This window comes from Palaemon carinicauda, chromosome 5 (genome assembly GCF_036898095.1).
Source record: "Palaemon carinicauda isolate YSFRI2023 chromosome 5, ASM3689809v2, whole genome shotgun sequence".
Classification (NCBI taxonomy): Eukaryota; Metazoa; Arthropoda; class Malacostraca; order Decapoda; family Palaemonidae; genus Palaemon; species Palaemon carinicauda.
The window spans coordinates 95,754,531-95,772,201 of record NC_090729.1 but is presented as its reverse complement, the minus strand read 5'-3'; the positions used below and the strand labels follow the sequence as shown (position 1 = coordinate 95,772,201).

The 17,671-nt window shown below is 35.7% G+C and overlaps 1 protein-coding gene and 1 pseudogene across 7 annotated transcripts in view; one reads left to right on the top strand and one right to left on the bottom strand.

Moving 5' to 3' along the window:
* The window catches only part of LOC137641374 (sesquipedalian-1-like), an 893,367-nt gene that overhangs the window by 38,990 nt on the left and 836,706 nt on the right, over positions 1 to 17,671 (bottom strand). The gene's annotated exons all lie outside the window — the stretch shown is intronic.
* On the top strand, positions 573 to 12,325 carry LOC137640391 (uncharacterized; annotated as a pseudogene).

Below are 17,671 nucleotides of genomic sequence, written 5' to 3'. Positions count from 1 at the left end.
ATAAATACTTGACACTAGAACTTAGCTTAAACTTTACTTTTAGGCCTTTACTTCAACTAAAAGTCAGCCATTCTCTGCGCCAACTTCAAATTTCTATCGTAATTAAGATGAACTCCATCCCTGGCATAAAGGCATGGGTCAGAGAATCCATTAACCCCTTTCATAATAAACAGACTATGTTTTCCCTTCCATTTATTCAACCACTTGTTGAATTTATTTGACTTTGCTTTAAAGTCTTGCCGCAACGCGTCAAAACTTTCCAAGTGGTTGAAATAGAATCTATCTTCTACTTGAGCAAAAATTAATTTAGCATTAGGACAAAATTGCTTCAACAATTCCGCAAAGGCCTCACAATTGCGTTCTACCTGCCACACCTCAGCGGTACTACGGATAGCGTCCAAATCGTTGCTTCCCAATAGCACAAAAATCCGGTCAGGCGTAGGCCTCCTACGAGGAACAAAATATCGCTCTACTTCCCTTTTAATGGTTTCGAACGTTGCGCCCCCCTTATGAATATAACAGAACCCGTCACATTCCTTCAGGCGTAGCTCTGCCAACCTCCTAACCTAGCTATGACCAATGACCAGAGTCATAGCCCCAAGAAACAACAGGACGAAAGCAAACTGAAGTCTCGCGGGTAAAAGCACTGCCTTTTTAAGTTCGAAAATGTTAGATTTATCTCTAACTGGCATCAAATTAGGAGTAAGTCTTTATATATCAACTTACCTGAACTGTAAAACAGTTGCGATAATCTTGAAACTGTTCGAACTTAAAAGTTCACTCTTTAATGGAAGGAACACACGTTCCCAGGAATGCGGCCGTCTTCAGGGTATAACGATTTGAGCTCAACTAACTCTTCCACTCTGATTTAACTTGAAAACGACTCCCGTTTTCTTTCCTTTGTTCGAATACTCTCGAACATTCGTTGAAAAATAAAGACGGGAAATCAAAACTGTTTCCTTATAAGGAATACATTTAACATTTAAGTAATTAATTCAATTGGAATACAAAAAGGGGAAAGTTAAACATTTACATTTAATATTAACAAAAGGCAATCATTCAGTTTACTTATCATCCATGCCCGAACACCAAAACAAAACAGAAAGTAAAAACGACTTAACTAGTCAATTCGACTATTTCCCATGAATGTAATTACCATTCTCCAAACAACTATTTCTACATAACATACAAAATAAATAAAAATGCCACATTCACATAAACCTAGAGAAAAATATCAAAACTTAAAACTAAGATGAACCACAACCATATATGTTTATAATTGTATATTTATTAATGCGAAACTGTCTCCGCACACAAACCAATCAGTCCTTCTCGGCACAGACACCAATCTGTATGGGCCGACCAAGGGAAAGGCCCGTGCCAACAAGAAGTGTTGGCTTTAATACACTACTAACCAGCAAACGGAACTATATTCAGTTCCAGTCAACTGAACTGAACAGTCAATTAGTGGTGGTCATAATCGTCGTCATCATCATTATCATCATAACTAAGAGGAATATATATATTACAGCAGGGTCCTTGATGATAAAAAATTCTTTATCAGCCATCCATTCCAAAAATCCTACGTTCCGGGTCGTCATCAACAAGCTATTTATGTATTCGGCTGTCAAACAACAGTCAAGGCCAAAATATATCTTAAAAGGAGGAATTAGGGCTGTTGAAATAAATAACCACTTCCACACTGGTAAAAATAATAACAATAATCCAGCATTCAAAGCACACAGAACTGATGCTTGCTGCAGTCAAATAAAAAAAAAGACCATTCACCCAAGACATTCACCATTGTCCTAATCTAGCTAAAAACATAAACAAACAACCTCATTGATACCAACAGTCTTTCTCACAACAAACAATCGATACACTAACTCGCTGACTCTCTCTCTCTCTCTCTCTCTCTCTCTCTCTCTCTCTCTCTCTCTCTCTCTCTCTCTCTCTCTCTCTCTCTCTCTCTCTGAATTTGACAAACAAAAAAAAAAATAAAATAAAAATAAAACAAAAATCAATCCTCCACAGCATTGCGCACGCCCCAATTTGGTGATAGCGGTGGGATGTAGCAGGACAAAAAAAAAGAAGAAAAAAAAACTCAGTGTTTGATAATGATCAAAAGAAGAGTGTTAACATTAGAAAAAGATAAGAAGACAGTTGTTAGAATAATATCTAACTCGCATCAAATTAGGGGTAAAGTCTTTATTTATCAACTTACCTGCACTGTAAAAGCGTTGCAATTATCTTGAAAACTGTTCGAACTTGAAGTTCACTTTTTAATGGAAGGAACACACGTTCCAGGGAATGCCGCCGACAATGACGGTGTAACGACTTGAGCTCAACTAACTCTTCCAGTCTGATTCAACTTGAAAACGACTCCTGTTTTCTTTCATCTGTTCGAATACTCTCGAACATTCGTTGAAAAATAAAGACGGGAAATCAAAACTGTTTCCTTATAAGGAATACATTTACCATTTAAGTAATTAATTCAATTAGAATACAAAAAGGGGAAAGTTAAAAATTTACATTTAATATTAACAAATGGCAATCATTCAGTTTACTTTTCGTCCATGACCGAACACCAAAACAAAACAGAAAGTAAGAACGACTTAACTAGTCAATTCGACTATTTCCCATGAATGCAATTACCATTCTCCAATCAACTATTTCTACACAGTCACCACTTTCTAAACTAGACTGAAGGAGTAGAAAGGTGAGCAGTGATGATATATAAGAAATTTAAGAAGAGACTAGAGAGGGAAGGGGAACATACAGAATGTGTGGCAGAGATTTCTGAAGAAAAAAACATTAAAGACCAGCAGAAAAGAATAGTGAACGACAATGGAAGTCCTTTATCAATTTAATGAATATATGAAAAACAGGGGGCACCAACTAATATCAATAGAGAGATTTAAGAAGAAAATCCTGTTGATGATGTTGGGAACAGCAGCCAGGAGGCGTAGAAACATTACCAAAGGAAAACCAGCGGGGGAGAGGCACTAGTTCCCTCCCGCCGAGTAGGGTGCCAGGAACAGCTGACACCAAAGGAAGAAACCGTCGAGACAACATAGGAATGGAGCCTGCCAGGATTATGGCAAGGAGGAAACCTTCGTGAGGAGACGCTCTTGTCTCCGAAAGGACGATTTCCTGTGCGAAATAGAGACACTACACCAACGATTGCCAACATGTCCGTTTCCTTATCGCAGAAGCAACAGCATCATGACTCGCCAGAAACGTTCTATGGGGCCCTAATCAGAAACTGTTAGAGGACTTGCAAATGCTCTAACAATGGAGATCCTTGTCGTCGATTCAACAGCAGCGGGCACCCTGACAGATACAGCGTGCCCACAAAGGCCAAGGACAACCTGGAAAAATGGAAGAGGTTCCACACACCAGCCATAGTCCAAGGACCTAACCCCACTAGCTAAATAATGTGGTACAAAAATCTGTAGTTTTCATAAGTCCTTAATGTGTTGTAAAATGTTGTAAAAACGTGTAGCGTAAGGACGCCGTAGTTTTGTTTTTTCTTTGACCTACATGATTTCTTTATTTTGAAGTGATTCATTCATGTTTGTTACTTACAGCATTAGCTGTCAAATATGTTATATGTAATTTTTGAAGCAAGTGTGATAGCATGTTTTCTTTTTTTTATATTTTTGTTAAAAAGGGACTAACAATGACAAGTTATCAATTGAAGGCAAGAAATGTTTCATTCATTATTGGGATGTAGGATATTATTAGATATTGCTTGTAACGCAGTGTTAGGAGGTTAATGTACAAAATTCCTATGATGTCATATTTGCATATATAAATTCAGTAAGAAAAATATAGAGAAAGTGTAACTTGGATACGTTCATTTTAGAGAAATTCCTGTCCTCGTATTTTTTCTTACATCAAAAGCCCGTGTTGCCGATAATTAGTAATTGATTTGTTATGGGATGTTTTAAAATAAAATGTTGAACAAGTGTTTAGTAAGTTTTTATCCGAGATTGATGAAGATGAAGTTATTAATGTGAAGTTGAAGTAAATTTAGATGCTCACAGTCTGTTAAGTAATTAGTAGTTTGTCGCGTGCGCAATTTAAAAGGCTTTGCATTTAAGTCAACCGCATTCAAATGTTCCAAAAATGACTTGTTTCGCTAACGTTTTGGTCTAATTGTTAAAACCGAACAATGGTATGGAATCATATAGAAAAGTGACGTCAAATGATTTAACAGGGAGCATGAATGTACTTTAAATTCAAAGGGCACCCGTTTCCACTTTAGATGAAATGAATGAAGTGAATGTCTGTCTGTGTGAATCCCTGGGTTGAACATTATGATGTAACAGACGCTGAATGGGAAAGTTATTACGTTATTAAGATTTTGAAGTAACGTGGGTTTCTCTGACCTAAAAGCATGAATAAAAATTGTTGTTTTCCAACTCTGTAGAGAATTGTGTTTTGAAAGATCATAAAACGTGAGGAATTGATTATTGTTATACGTTATCTGGCATCTTAATAGAAAGGGAAAAAGAAAATAAAAAACATGCCTAAATGTATCAATTTCCTTCTGAGTGGCGAGTGTAAGTACGTCCGAGTAATTAAAGTTCAAAAGAATTTGGGACATGAACGAACTTTGAAGGAAAAGTTGCCGTAGCCGTAGAGTTTCTGTTAGTTCATTTGTGTCGTTATTGTGTAAGATAATTCAATTGAATATTTGGGTTGTGTATAAGGTGCCCGTAATAGACAACTGATGACATTCTGTACAAACTATTCTGGAACAGTCTGCAAACACCATCTAATGGTTACAGCAATAGCTTTCCGAGGTGTGACACGGTTGCAAAACAGATTGACTAAGCATAATCCCCGTTTTGATGAGTCAAGGAGAATAGGTGATAATTGTGCAGAGGGAAAATGCCAAAGTAATTCAGAAAAGGAATGTAATGTTTCACCTGATGATTTCTTAAGCAGAAGTATGAATTTAACTGATTGACATCTTTGAGTATTAGGATAAACTGTTATAAGGGAATTGTGTTGGATGAAGTATGAGTCAAGTTAGGGAGTAATTATGAGCTTGAAGGTATCACATCGCCCCTTCTTTGTTTAAAGAAAAAAAAAATAGAAAAGGAAAAAAAGGTTATCCATCTGTCAACATGAGAAAAGAAAAGGAAAAATAATTTCTTTTTTTTTGTTTACGTAATTTGTCGAGTCATTTGAAAGATTCGAGTATCTTAAGCCTGCCTGACACTTGCGCGCATTTTTGCCACGCACTGGCACGCATTGATGCGCGCCAGTTGGCACGCACTGGTGTTTTTCCCGCACTGTTCACGACCAGTTCACTCCAGTTCGCGCATCGTTCACGCGACGTTCATGCGATGGCACGAATTGGCACGCGTAGTTCACGAGAAGTTCACAACACGTTCACGCGAGTTCCCTCATCATTCCGCATCGTTTCCGCATCGTTCACGCCAGTTCACGAATTGGCCACTCCATATAAAAACGGGGCTTCTCCAACCCGAGGACATTCTTGGATTGGCTTCGGAGGAGACAACAATGCTTTCTGTCAGAGACACCATTGCATTGAGGAAAAGAAACGTATCTTTTTCGTTTGTATTTTTTGTTGCCCTTTATTTTTGTTTCAATAAGAAAGCATTTGATTTACATATAAATAGCAAACATAAAATATGTACAAGTATTAAGAAAGCATTTTATTTTAACATTAAAAGCAGCAAACATGAAAAGTTTTTAGGCTGTTGATTTTAAGGTAAAAGAGAAAAAAGTGTGTTGAAATAAGAAATCATTTTATTTTTACATTAAAACAGCAAACAGAAAAAATTTGTTTTGCCCTTCATTTTAAGGTAATAAAGAAGAATAGGTATGTTGATGAAATAAAACATCATTTTATTTTTACATTCAAACAGCAAACTTAAAAATTTCTTGGGTTTATTTTTCAGTTCATTTTTATTTAAAACAAAAGTTTTGGGTCTTGATTGGTAAAAGAGGAAAATAAGTGTGTGCATGAAATAAGACATCATTTTATTTTTACATTCAAACAGCAAATATAAACAATTATTAGGTTTATACTTTTATTTCCTTTTCATTATTTTTTTTTTCGTTTCCTTTTTGTTTCTCTTCATTATAAAGTTATAGAAATAGTTTGAAATAAGACATCATTTTATTTTTACATTCAAACAGCAAATATAAAAATTTATTAGGTTTATTTTTCTTTCCTTTTCATTAATTTTTTCGTTTCCTTTTTGTTTCTCTTCATTATAAAGTTATAGAAATAGTTTGAAATAAGATATAATTTTGTTTCACATTAAAACAGCAAATATAAAAATTTATTAGGTTTATTTTTCTTTCCTTTTCATTAATTTTTTCGTTTCCTTTTTGTTTCTCTTCATTATAAAGTTATAGAAATAGTTTGAAATAAGATATAATTCTGTTTCACATTAAAACAGCAAATATAAAAATTTATTAGGTTCATTTTTCTTTCCTTTTCATTAATTTTTTCGTTTCCTTTTTGTTTCTCTTCATTATAAAGTTATAAAAATAGTTTGAACTAAGATATAATTTTTTTTTCACATTAAAACAGCAAATATAAAAATTTATTAGGTTTATTTTTCTTTCCTTTTCATTAATATTTTCGTTTCCATTTTGTTTCTCTTCATTATAAAGTTCACGCCACTTCCCGCATCGTTCACTCCAGTTCACTCCAGTTCATGCCAGTTCCCGCACTGTTCACTCCAGTTCACTCCAGTTGGCGCATCGTTCACGACTATTTCACGGCCATTTAGTGCGTGCCAATGCGTGCCACAAACTTTAAACATTTCAAAGTTTTGGGCGCGCATGGCACGCATTGGTACGCTCTGGCACGCGAGTTCCCGCACTGTTCACGACATTTTCACGGCTCGTTCACGCGAGTTCGCGCATCAATGCGTGCCAGTGCGTGCCACGAATGCGTGCAAGTGTCAGGGGGCTTTAGACCTTATGCGTGTTTAATGACAGTATTAGGAGATTAATTATTTGATTTCCTGATTTGTGTAAGTTTCACTAACTATTGTTGTAAGTAAGAGAGACTGTCATTAGTATGTCCATCATTTTGAAAACAGCTGTTATGTAAAGAAAGTAAAGAATTCCAAAGAACACATTCTAAAAAGAGAACCGTTACAAATGATGAAAAAGCACACACGGAAAATAAGTGTTATTGACAAGATTGCAGCAAAATATGGCCATAGAGTGATTTGTCTACCGACGCATTATTGTCAATACAACCCTACTGAACTTCTATGGGGCAAGTGAAAAGCTATATAGAAAGAAAAAAATATCTAATTATAAGAGACTTCAAGGGACTACTGCAGGAATCACTGGATACAATAACAAAATAAAACTTTGCAACATTAAGATGCAAAGAAGGATACTCTATTGCCACGGTAAAATTCCTTGACTCATTTGTCATCGATCTCAATTCCTCTGACAACGACGACTCGCCATAGAGCCTGTGCTTTTTTATCAAGAAATTATTCAAGTATTGATGAGAAATATAAATAAATATATAAAAAACTGATTTTGTTTTCCTTCAAAAGATATGAAGTGTATTAAAATATGCTACGTATAATGCCCAGTGGTATGCAACAGTATTTACTTTATCCATTTATACACAGAATGGTATAAAAATATATGTAAATAATACATTTATAGGAAAGAAAGTAGAATAGGGAATGAAAATACTGTAAAGAAATGAGAAGCTAACCTTCTCTCATGACTCCCAAGGTCTGGAGGGGCATCCGCCATACTTGAATTTCCAATCAGAATTTTTTAATTTTTATACATTACATATGCATGTACAGTGATGCCTCAGGATACGAAATTAATCCGTTCAGGATGCGGTTTCGTATCCTGATATTTTCGTATCCTGAGTCGTGTTTTACATGTAAATAGCCTAATCCGTTCCAAGCCTTATAAAAAGTCACCCTTTCTTTCATAAACACGCTAAACTGTAGTAATAAACATGCAATGCAGCCATTTCTATCATTCAATAATTAACACAACCGTTAAAAACAGCCTAATCCATTCCAGAAACCACTATGAGATTATTCAATAATGTAGTTATAGCCAAGTTATCCCCCCCCCCCCCCAAGCCCAAAGAAAACGGTCCGTTTTCTTTACTACTGTATAAAAGTTACGGTACTGTATGTACGTAAAGCATTTAGATCAGTGAAGGTGTATTGTTACCTGTACGTACACCTAAATTAATGATTGATACCTGTACACTCTGAAAAAAAGGTTACAGTTAATTAGTGTAACAAAAAAGTTGAAACTTACCTTTTGATTGAGACGATGTCCGATAGCGAAGTCGCGGCAGAGGAGGATGGCATAGGGCAGAAAACGTAACAAGTGACAGACTACGTACAGTAATTTACACACTTAACACATTAACACTTAAACTTTACGAAATAAAAAAATGGAAGAAATAATTAACACTTAACATTACGTATGGAAAACTATAAAATGAAAGAAAAAATTACTTTAACACTTAACGGTAACATAAAACTTAAAATTTGAATTTTTTTTTTTGCTTTTTTATAACTACGTTTTTCTTATTTTCTAAATCTCTTCTACTTCTTCATCACTTTCTTTTTTCTGTTTCTTTTCTTTACTTTCACCTTCTAATTCTTCATCCCTTCCTCTTTTCTGTTTCTTTTCTTCACTTTCACCTTCGTCTTGGCCTACTAATACCGCTGGCCTCTTTAATAAGAAACTATCCATTGAAGCTTGTTTTTGCCTACTTTTCAACACATTTCTAAAATGCGTTAGGCAAACGTAATATAATACACTACGTAACAAGTGACAGACTACGTACAGTAATTTACACACTTAACACATTAACACTTAAACTTTACGAAATAAAAAAAATGGAAGAAATAATTAACACTTAACATTACGTATGGAAAACTATAAAATGAAAGAAAAAATTACTTTAACACTTAACGGTAACATAAAACTTGAAATTGAATTTATTTTTTTTTTGCTTTTTTATAACTTTACGTTTTTTTTATTTTCTAAATCTCTTCTACTTCTTCACCACTTTCTTTTTTCTGTTTCTTTTCTTTACTTTCACCTTCTAATTCTTCATCCCTTCCTCTTTTCTGTTTCTTTTCTTCACTTTCACCTTCGTCTTGGCCTACTAATACCGCTGGCCTCTTTAATAAGAAACTATCCATTGAAGCTTGTTTTTGCCTACTTTTCAACACATTTCTAAAATGCGTTAGGCAAACGTAATATAATACACTACGTAACGTTATATACAGTCTATGTATAGTAAACACTAATACAGTACAGTGCACAGTAACGAATGTTTATTAACGATAACACGTGGCGTACGAATGTACTGTATATTAACACTAAGTCAAACAAGCGCAAGCACACAATGTCTGTTAACGATACCGCGGTCGGAACGAAAAGAGAGAGAGAGAGATGAACGCCCGTGCGTAGGCAAGCTGGAATAGTTGCCGACCAATAGGAAAGCAGGATCTTATGGCGTCAGCTAGCGTCTGAGTAGGGAGATAACCAATGGGTGAGCGGGAGGCTGTAAGTGAGTCTACCCAAGTTCAAAGTCAGGCGGCGCGCGCTTTTTAAAATTACTCTCGGCGAAGAGTTGGGATCTCGTAAGGTTTTCGTATCCTGAAATTTTATCCGTATCCTGGGGCATAAAAATCTTCGAATCACTTTTCGCATCCTGAATTTTTCGTAAGCAGAAACTTTCGTATCCAGAGGTATCACTGTATAAGATGATCATTCTAACGAAATTCCAAAGCTTTGGTAGATTAGTTTCAATTTAACTGAAGAAAAAACAAAAAAATTCAAATTAATTCTAGAAATCTAATTTTTTAATCTATTGCATTAAAACTTACTGAATTAGAAAGTATATAACAAGGAAAGGGATCTCTTGGAACAATTTTGTCAATAGGGAAAAACACATTTATATGAATATTTTTATTATTTTGTTAAAAAAAGTTAAACAATGAACTCTTTCGCTTTATTTTCCATTTATGGATAATCTATTTCCGACAAAAAATAACAAGTTTTTTCTTCTTTAAAATGGTATATATTTGGTTAAATATACTCAATTTCGTTAATTTTAAAAATATTCGTCCGAAAAGGAGGTCAAGGTCAAATCTAAGGTATTCTTTAGCTATGGTAAGCAGCTCTTCTAGGAGAAGGACATTCCAAAATGAAACTATAGCCTCTGTTCCATGGTCTTCCATTGTCTTGAGTTAGTTCTCTTGGTTGAGGGTACACTCGGGAACACTATTGTATCTAATTTCTCTTCCTCGTGCTTTGTTGAAGTTTTCATAGTTTATGTAGGAAATATTTATTTTAATGCTGTTACTGTTTTTAGAGTATTTTATTTTTCTCTATTTCCTTTACTCACTGGGCTATTTTCCCTGTTGGGGCCCCCATCCTACTTTTTCACCTATAGTTGTAGCTTGGCAAGTAATTATAATAATAAAAAAAATAATACCCCCCAATAACAAAAGCGGTGCCGCCTCGCCAGACCGGAGTTGGAACGATCAGGTCCTTCTTGCCCTGAAAGGTGGCCCACGTTTAAACGACTAAGACATTATTAGGATGGTTCGATTTTGAGGAGGAAGGAAATTACGGATACTAATCAAATAAGTAAATGGTTTATGAAATATATATTAAAAGAGAGAGAACACTTCTATTCTTTTAAGAAATGTAATCGTATATTATTTATCAGGAGATTTTATCACATATTCTTTCCCTTACCCTATTTCTATATAAAATATCTTTTTTAATATTGTTGTAACTGACTATCCATATTAATACTCATCCTAAGGAAATATCTTTTGTTTGCATTATATTAAGCAGCTCTCTCTCTCTCTCTCTCTCTCTCTCTCTCTCTCTCTCTCTCTCTCTCTCTCTCTCTCTCTCTCTCCCCGTGGCTAAAACCCTCTATATCCTCTTCCTAAGGTCAGTAGTTCACTATTTATCTCCTTTAATTCAATTACCCAGACAGGGGTTACAACCTCTAGAACTGTTCCAATATAGAGTAATGAGGTTTATCCTAGGATGCCCTCCTTCCACTCGGATAGTAAACATGCAGACCGAACTCATGTTACCTCCATTAATAGAGAGAATTTATGCCAATGTAACTTTGTTTTCTGTTAAATGTCTACAGTCTTCACAATTTACTCCAAACTTCTCTGCTGTCCTCAGAGCATCACTTGACGAAGATGCACCAAGACCTCAACTCTGGCCAGGGGGCAACCTAGTTAGGGCAGTATGTGAAAATCTTTGGCACCTTGATATCGGTGTACCTGAGCAAGCAGTCATACAAGATTTGCCACCATGGCGGGTTCCTATTCCTACTGTCACTTTCACACCAACCTCTAAAGATGCCCATACCAGTCTACAAAAGCAGCTGGCTTTGGAAACAATATCCAAAGTGTCAATTTCAGTTCCTGCAGGACACCACATCTACGTTGAGGCTCAGTACAGGCCGATGGAAGTGCACTATGTGCTATGTTCTCCCCCACTTTAGAATCTCCTGAGGGTGTGTGGCATGGTCACAGGTTGTCAAACTCATCCAGTTCCACTTATTGCGCACTTCAAGGTATATGGGATGCAGTAACTCTACTTGTTAGGAGAAATGTGAATGGATTAGTGATCTGTGACTCCAAAATCTGTACTCCAGGCACTGACATCATCTAGGCCCAGCTGTGACCGTGCTGTGCGAGACATATTGTGTCAACTCGCTGCTGCTTACAATGCCTCGCTTGTCTTGTCCTTAATGTGGATGCCCTCCCATATTGGGCTTGCTGGGAATGACATGGTGGACAGTCTTGCTAAAGCTGCCTGCACGCTGGACCTTGATAACAGAAATATTGAGCCCTCACTTTGCTGCCTTAAACATAGAATATATTCAGCAGCTTTTGCCTGTACAGTACAGCGTAGGGATGCAGTGAGGGGCACTAGTGTTTCCATAAAACATCATGATAACTTTCTGCAGAGCCGTCACAAGTACCAGCGACGTGGACTCATGGTGCGTAGGCATAATGTCGTAAGTGCCAGGATAAGGTTGGGATATCGTCCTGTGTGGCAGGTTGGACAGACACTAGATATACCACACTACACCTCATGTAAACTGTGTAACCTTGCTAATGCCAATAACCTTGAACACTACTGCCTTCATTGCCCCACTGTCAGGAATCTGTTAACTCAAGGACAAAATTTACTTCAAACCTGTCAATATTTACTCAAAGATGACCACCTAGACATAATTTTGACTCGTCATCCACACTTTGGTGACTGCTAAACTGTCTGTTGCAGTTGTTGTGATAATGGAATACGATCTCATATGTTATTTTTGTAACTGACATACTGATGATTCAATGCTGTAATTTTTTTTTCTGTTGATTTATGATGTACCGTATGTAACTGCCAATATGTAACTTTGTTTGACGTCTTTGGGCATAATAAAATTAATAAATAAATAATCTCTCTCTCTCTCTCTCTCTCTCTCTCTCTCTATATATATATATATATATATATATATATATATATATATCATACAATGTGTGTAACATATGTAGGGGTGAATAATGTATCGTTTCAAGTAACACCTCCTAGGTTACCAATCACTAATAAATCGTTCAAAATTTCGAAGGTAAGGAGGTGTAAAGGTTCATGTGTTGATTTACCTTTTTTTTTGTTGCTTCGTTCATGAGTCATGAAACTCGGTGTGGTTCGGGGTTAGCTTTTGTGTCATGAGCCACTTGGTCCCGGCCTTCGCAACCATATACTTAGAGCAAGTAGTTTTATTTACTATATCAATTATATCAGTTTAAAGTTCAGGATTTAAAGTGCAACATCAGTAAACAATTTATTATAATGTTCCAAAAATGATTGGTGAAAATAAAAGATGTGAAAGGAAAAGTAATGAACTTGTTCAGTGGTGCATTATTATAGTGTTATTGTTGTATAAAGGATGTAGGGATATAAAAAAAATGATACTATTAACACATTTAGCTTCATCATCCACATGGCCAAAGAAAATATTCCCTTATCATTAACTTATTTGTCGTGTTAGGACCTGACGTCCAACTCCCTCCAAGCTCGTCAAAAAAGCAATTATTCTCGATATCTCCTGCTCAATCAGTATTTTGCATATTAATTTTGTTATATACATATTTATGAAATAATTGTAAACATCTGGAAAATAAAATCTAAGAAATATTGTTATCTTTGCAATTTTTTTATCTTTTAGAAACCATAACTTTTAGTCCTTTAAACCTAGAACATGTGCAGGTGTAGAAGGATATACCAATGGGTGGTTGGGTTAAAGATGATGGTTGAAAGGTGGCAAATGGTGTTCTTAATGCAAGGCTACACGAGGTTACTTATCAACATTTATAAAGTGGTGATAATAATACCCATATTGACAACAAATAATCTCAGTGATTCCATTCGTCATGAAAATGGGCATATAGCGTTCTAACATTACTTATATAAATGTTAACTTCACCTCAGTCATTTTCAGCTATATTGTAAGATTATTCATTGGTAGTTAGGATTATTCATAATAGGTAAGTGTTAGTGGCAGTGGTTTTGTTTATCTATTTAGTATGTTTGAAATAACTGTTGCAATATATGATGTTGAGCTATATAATCCATATATAATGTTATGTATGACAATGTTTGTAGAGATGGCAGCAGCAAACAAAGACAACTCTCTTGAGAGTATAAATGAAAGAGGTCAGATCGGTGGTGAGTGGGAGCGTTGTGTTCCGACCAGAGATATTGCTCTCAGCATTGGAGTGTCCGTTCTCGCATTCCAAGGGTAGATATCACGATGGTGGGATGAGTGGACATTGGCAAATAGAGGAAGGATAGGCCGACCACGAGTAACAATACGAACAAATACTTGCAGCGTCCATGGCTGACCCCAAGAAAGTATCGTTCACTATCACACGAGAACTTCATCTCCCGTGAACTGCACAGACAACCAGACGTTGACTGAGGGAATACTCAATCAACTGTCATGTTCCAGCTATCAAAGAACAATTAAAGGAATGGCACTGACACACCCATCTGGGCTTTGCTCAGTAACATCTAGCTGACAGCAAAGATTTTTGTAAATCTTTAGCGATGAAACTTACTTAACGGCAGTGGAGGCTAGAATTAGGCATGTCTGACCCCGCATTTGCACAAGATACCATGCAAACAATATTCAGGAGAGAGCCAGAAGTGAGAGGGCTGGGGTAAGTTACTGGGACTAGCCCAGGCAAATTAGTAAGGATTAATGGCACTTTGAACACCACAAAATATATACCTATTCTAGAAGATGTGATGCTGCCAACAGTAAAAGTCATAGCAAACCTTGACGGCCAACTCATTATTTTTGTCCAAGACAATAGCCGCATACAGACAACCTCCATTGTGACTGAGTGGTTAAGGAGCCACCATGAAATTCTGGTAATGGACTAGCCTACCAAATGCAGTGATATTAACCCTATAGAGAATGTTTTTGGGATAATGTACTAAGAAAAAATGATAGGACCAGTATGGACATGCGATGCTACTGATCGATCAGTGAGAAAGGTATAGGAACCTGTGTGACATCTTCGAACGGCCTGTAGTTAATAGATGCCCACGGTGGTTAAATTCCCTATTGACGAGGTCATTCACTAAGCCTTATAAAACAGATATGAGTATTCTTTGAAAGAATACTCATATCTGTAATTTTATATGCAATATAATGCATGTTCTGCATACAATTGAAATGTTTCCTGTGTTACTTATTCTTGTAAAACAGATATGAGTATTCTTTACTCTGTAATTTTGCATGCAATATAATGCATGTAATGCGTACAATTGAATTGTTTCCTATGTTATTTATTCATTATTTTTACATGCAATATAACATTAAACACATCCAATTAATGGTATTTATTATTTTATTATTTTTACATGCAATATAGCATAGAATGCAACTAGTTGAATTGTTAACATTGTTAATAAACGTAATGCTTGTAATTCAAGTAAGTTATGACATACATTACAAATCCTATACTAGATTAATATATCTTGTAGTGTCTTCTCATCAAAGAACAATGAAATATTTTCATTGCTAATTAGTATCTATGATGAATAATAAAAACAACGGCTATAAAACCTGGCGTGTAACATATTTGTTATGGGTAACATATGTAGAGTCCATACTAATTGGCCAAAGCATCCATAACTAACAGATTTTGGCAAATTACGTGGTCTCTGGAATTCCTCAACCAAACAAACATGCACGAAATAGAGGCTTACTTCTTCCTGATTTACACAGGTTTATAAAATCATTGCAAAACTAAAATTTCCCTAACTTATGTCAAAATTCTTTTAAGTAACAACGTTTTGGTAATCTAGAATATTTTCACTAATTTCAGTGACAATGACAGGAATATAATTAATCAAATCTAATGATTAAAAAGCCTTGTTTTTTTGCAAATTGAACGGGCAACAGAACCAAAATAGCAGATGACCGAATAGCAATCCCTTATAGTCACAATTCTTGACCACGGTATCAAGAAAGCTATGATTGAGCTCGATGGTTCTTAATCGGTGATGCCCGCACCCTTGTATGTATAGTCGGTCCCTAACATGTGCGGGTGTGAATATGAATAATTAGAAAAAAAATATATCTCTTTGTACACAGGTTTATTTTTTTTCCTGCAAAAGGTTATACAGCAGTTGTCTTTGAAACTTTGTGGAAATAGACAAAAACACTTTTTATTGATACACATCAAATCCATTTTATATCTTAGCATTTTTGCGTGATTTTCTCGTGTATTCAGCATTCAGGGGTGCAAGAATTGAATGTTGAAAAGAGTGTATGCATTGAAAAAGGTTAGGAACCACTGACCTCTATGGCAGCTCGTAAAAACAAATAAGACACAAGTTCCTTACTCCTGTCACGATTCAAGAAATGGGAATATGCCGGGGGGGGGTTTCAGTAAAATAATAAACCATCCCTCATCAAACCACGATTTAGTTTAAAAATTACAGCTACACATAACCAACGACTACGCCTGAAAATAACAAAAATTAAATTCTTTTTTGTGTGTAAGTTTGGTTTGGACGTGTCCTTAAGCGGTCACTGCAAATCTTTGGACCAGAGGATCTTGGCCAAAAACAAGTACAACTTCAACACAAGCTAGATGAGTAGTTAGCCGTTTCGTTTGATCCTAAAGCACATACAAATAACAAAAAAAAAAAAAAAAATCCTTTAATTATTGGATCTAGGTAATATGAGTGAGAGAGAGAGAGAGAGAGAGAGAGAGAGAGAGAGAGAGAGAGAGAGAGAGAGAGAGAGAGAGAGATGCTAGGACAATGCAAACAAGGGATATTTCCTTCTGACGTATATCAATATGAATAGTCAGTTCCAGCAATCTTTAAGGATGTTTTATATAAAAATATGATACGGAATTTAATCATTATAATGTGATGACACTTTTTGATGATTGCTTTCGAAAAATTATAAGATCACATATATTAAAAGAATAAAACACAAGCCACCTCTCTCTCTCTCTCTCTCTCTCTCTCTCTCTCTCTCTCTCTCTCTCTCTCTCTCTCTCTCTCTCTCTCTCTCTCTCTCTCTCTCTCTCTATCTATCTCATATACATATATATATATATATATATATATATATATATATATATATATATATATATATATATCATTCTTTGACTGATATCTGTAATTTCCCTCCTCTTCACGGAGGAACCATCTTAACGATGTCTTGGTCGTTTAAACGTGGGCCACCTTTCAAGGCAAGAAGGGCAAGATCTCGCTAATCATATACGGCGAGGCGACACTGCTTTTGTTGTTGGTGTACACTATGCAGCAAAACTGGTGATACTTTTTTATCTTTGCTTCGGACAAGTATTGTTCTTAAGTTGCCACTTAGTATTATACCTTATATTTCACTTTGTAAACATGTGTATGTATGAGACAACGTTGGTCACTTGTTATGAATAACTTTATCATTAAATAATGGTAGATCATTAAAAAAACATTTCATGCTAAAATTATATTTTATAACAAAAATTAATTATGTTACTGTAGCACGAATCCTTTTGTCAACGTGACTCCGCAAAAGTCAGTGAGATTAGTCTTAGTCTGTCTGGATAGAAGGATTCAAACTGTAAAGAGGGCGTCTAGACGGATAACAGTTTAAGCACAGCGCTGTGATTTAACGATAACAATTCATGCATTTGGGATATAATTTCAAAGTTATTACTTACTTTTTGCTTATGTCGTTTTGTGTATAAAACAAACGTTAGTTAGGATCGTAATTTCAAAACTTGCAATAAATTATTACAGGTCATAGTTTAGACGATAGTCAACGCTACTTATATTGTAAGGACATCGCTCCCTCCGTCGTCCAGCATTCTCATCGAATTCTCCATTTCATTTAAATTCTCTTTTCGCCACACTGTGGCTCACTGTATATATTCATTCCGCTCCCTCAGAGCTACAATTTTATGTATTTATCATTTCGCTACCTATTTCTATTGACTTGTATTTCAAGCATTTGTACGTGTGAAAAAACACACACATTGTGGCGGTTAGTTCAAGCCAGATTGGCACCTGCGCGCATGCTACTTTTCTG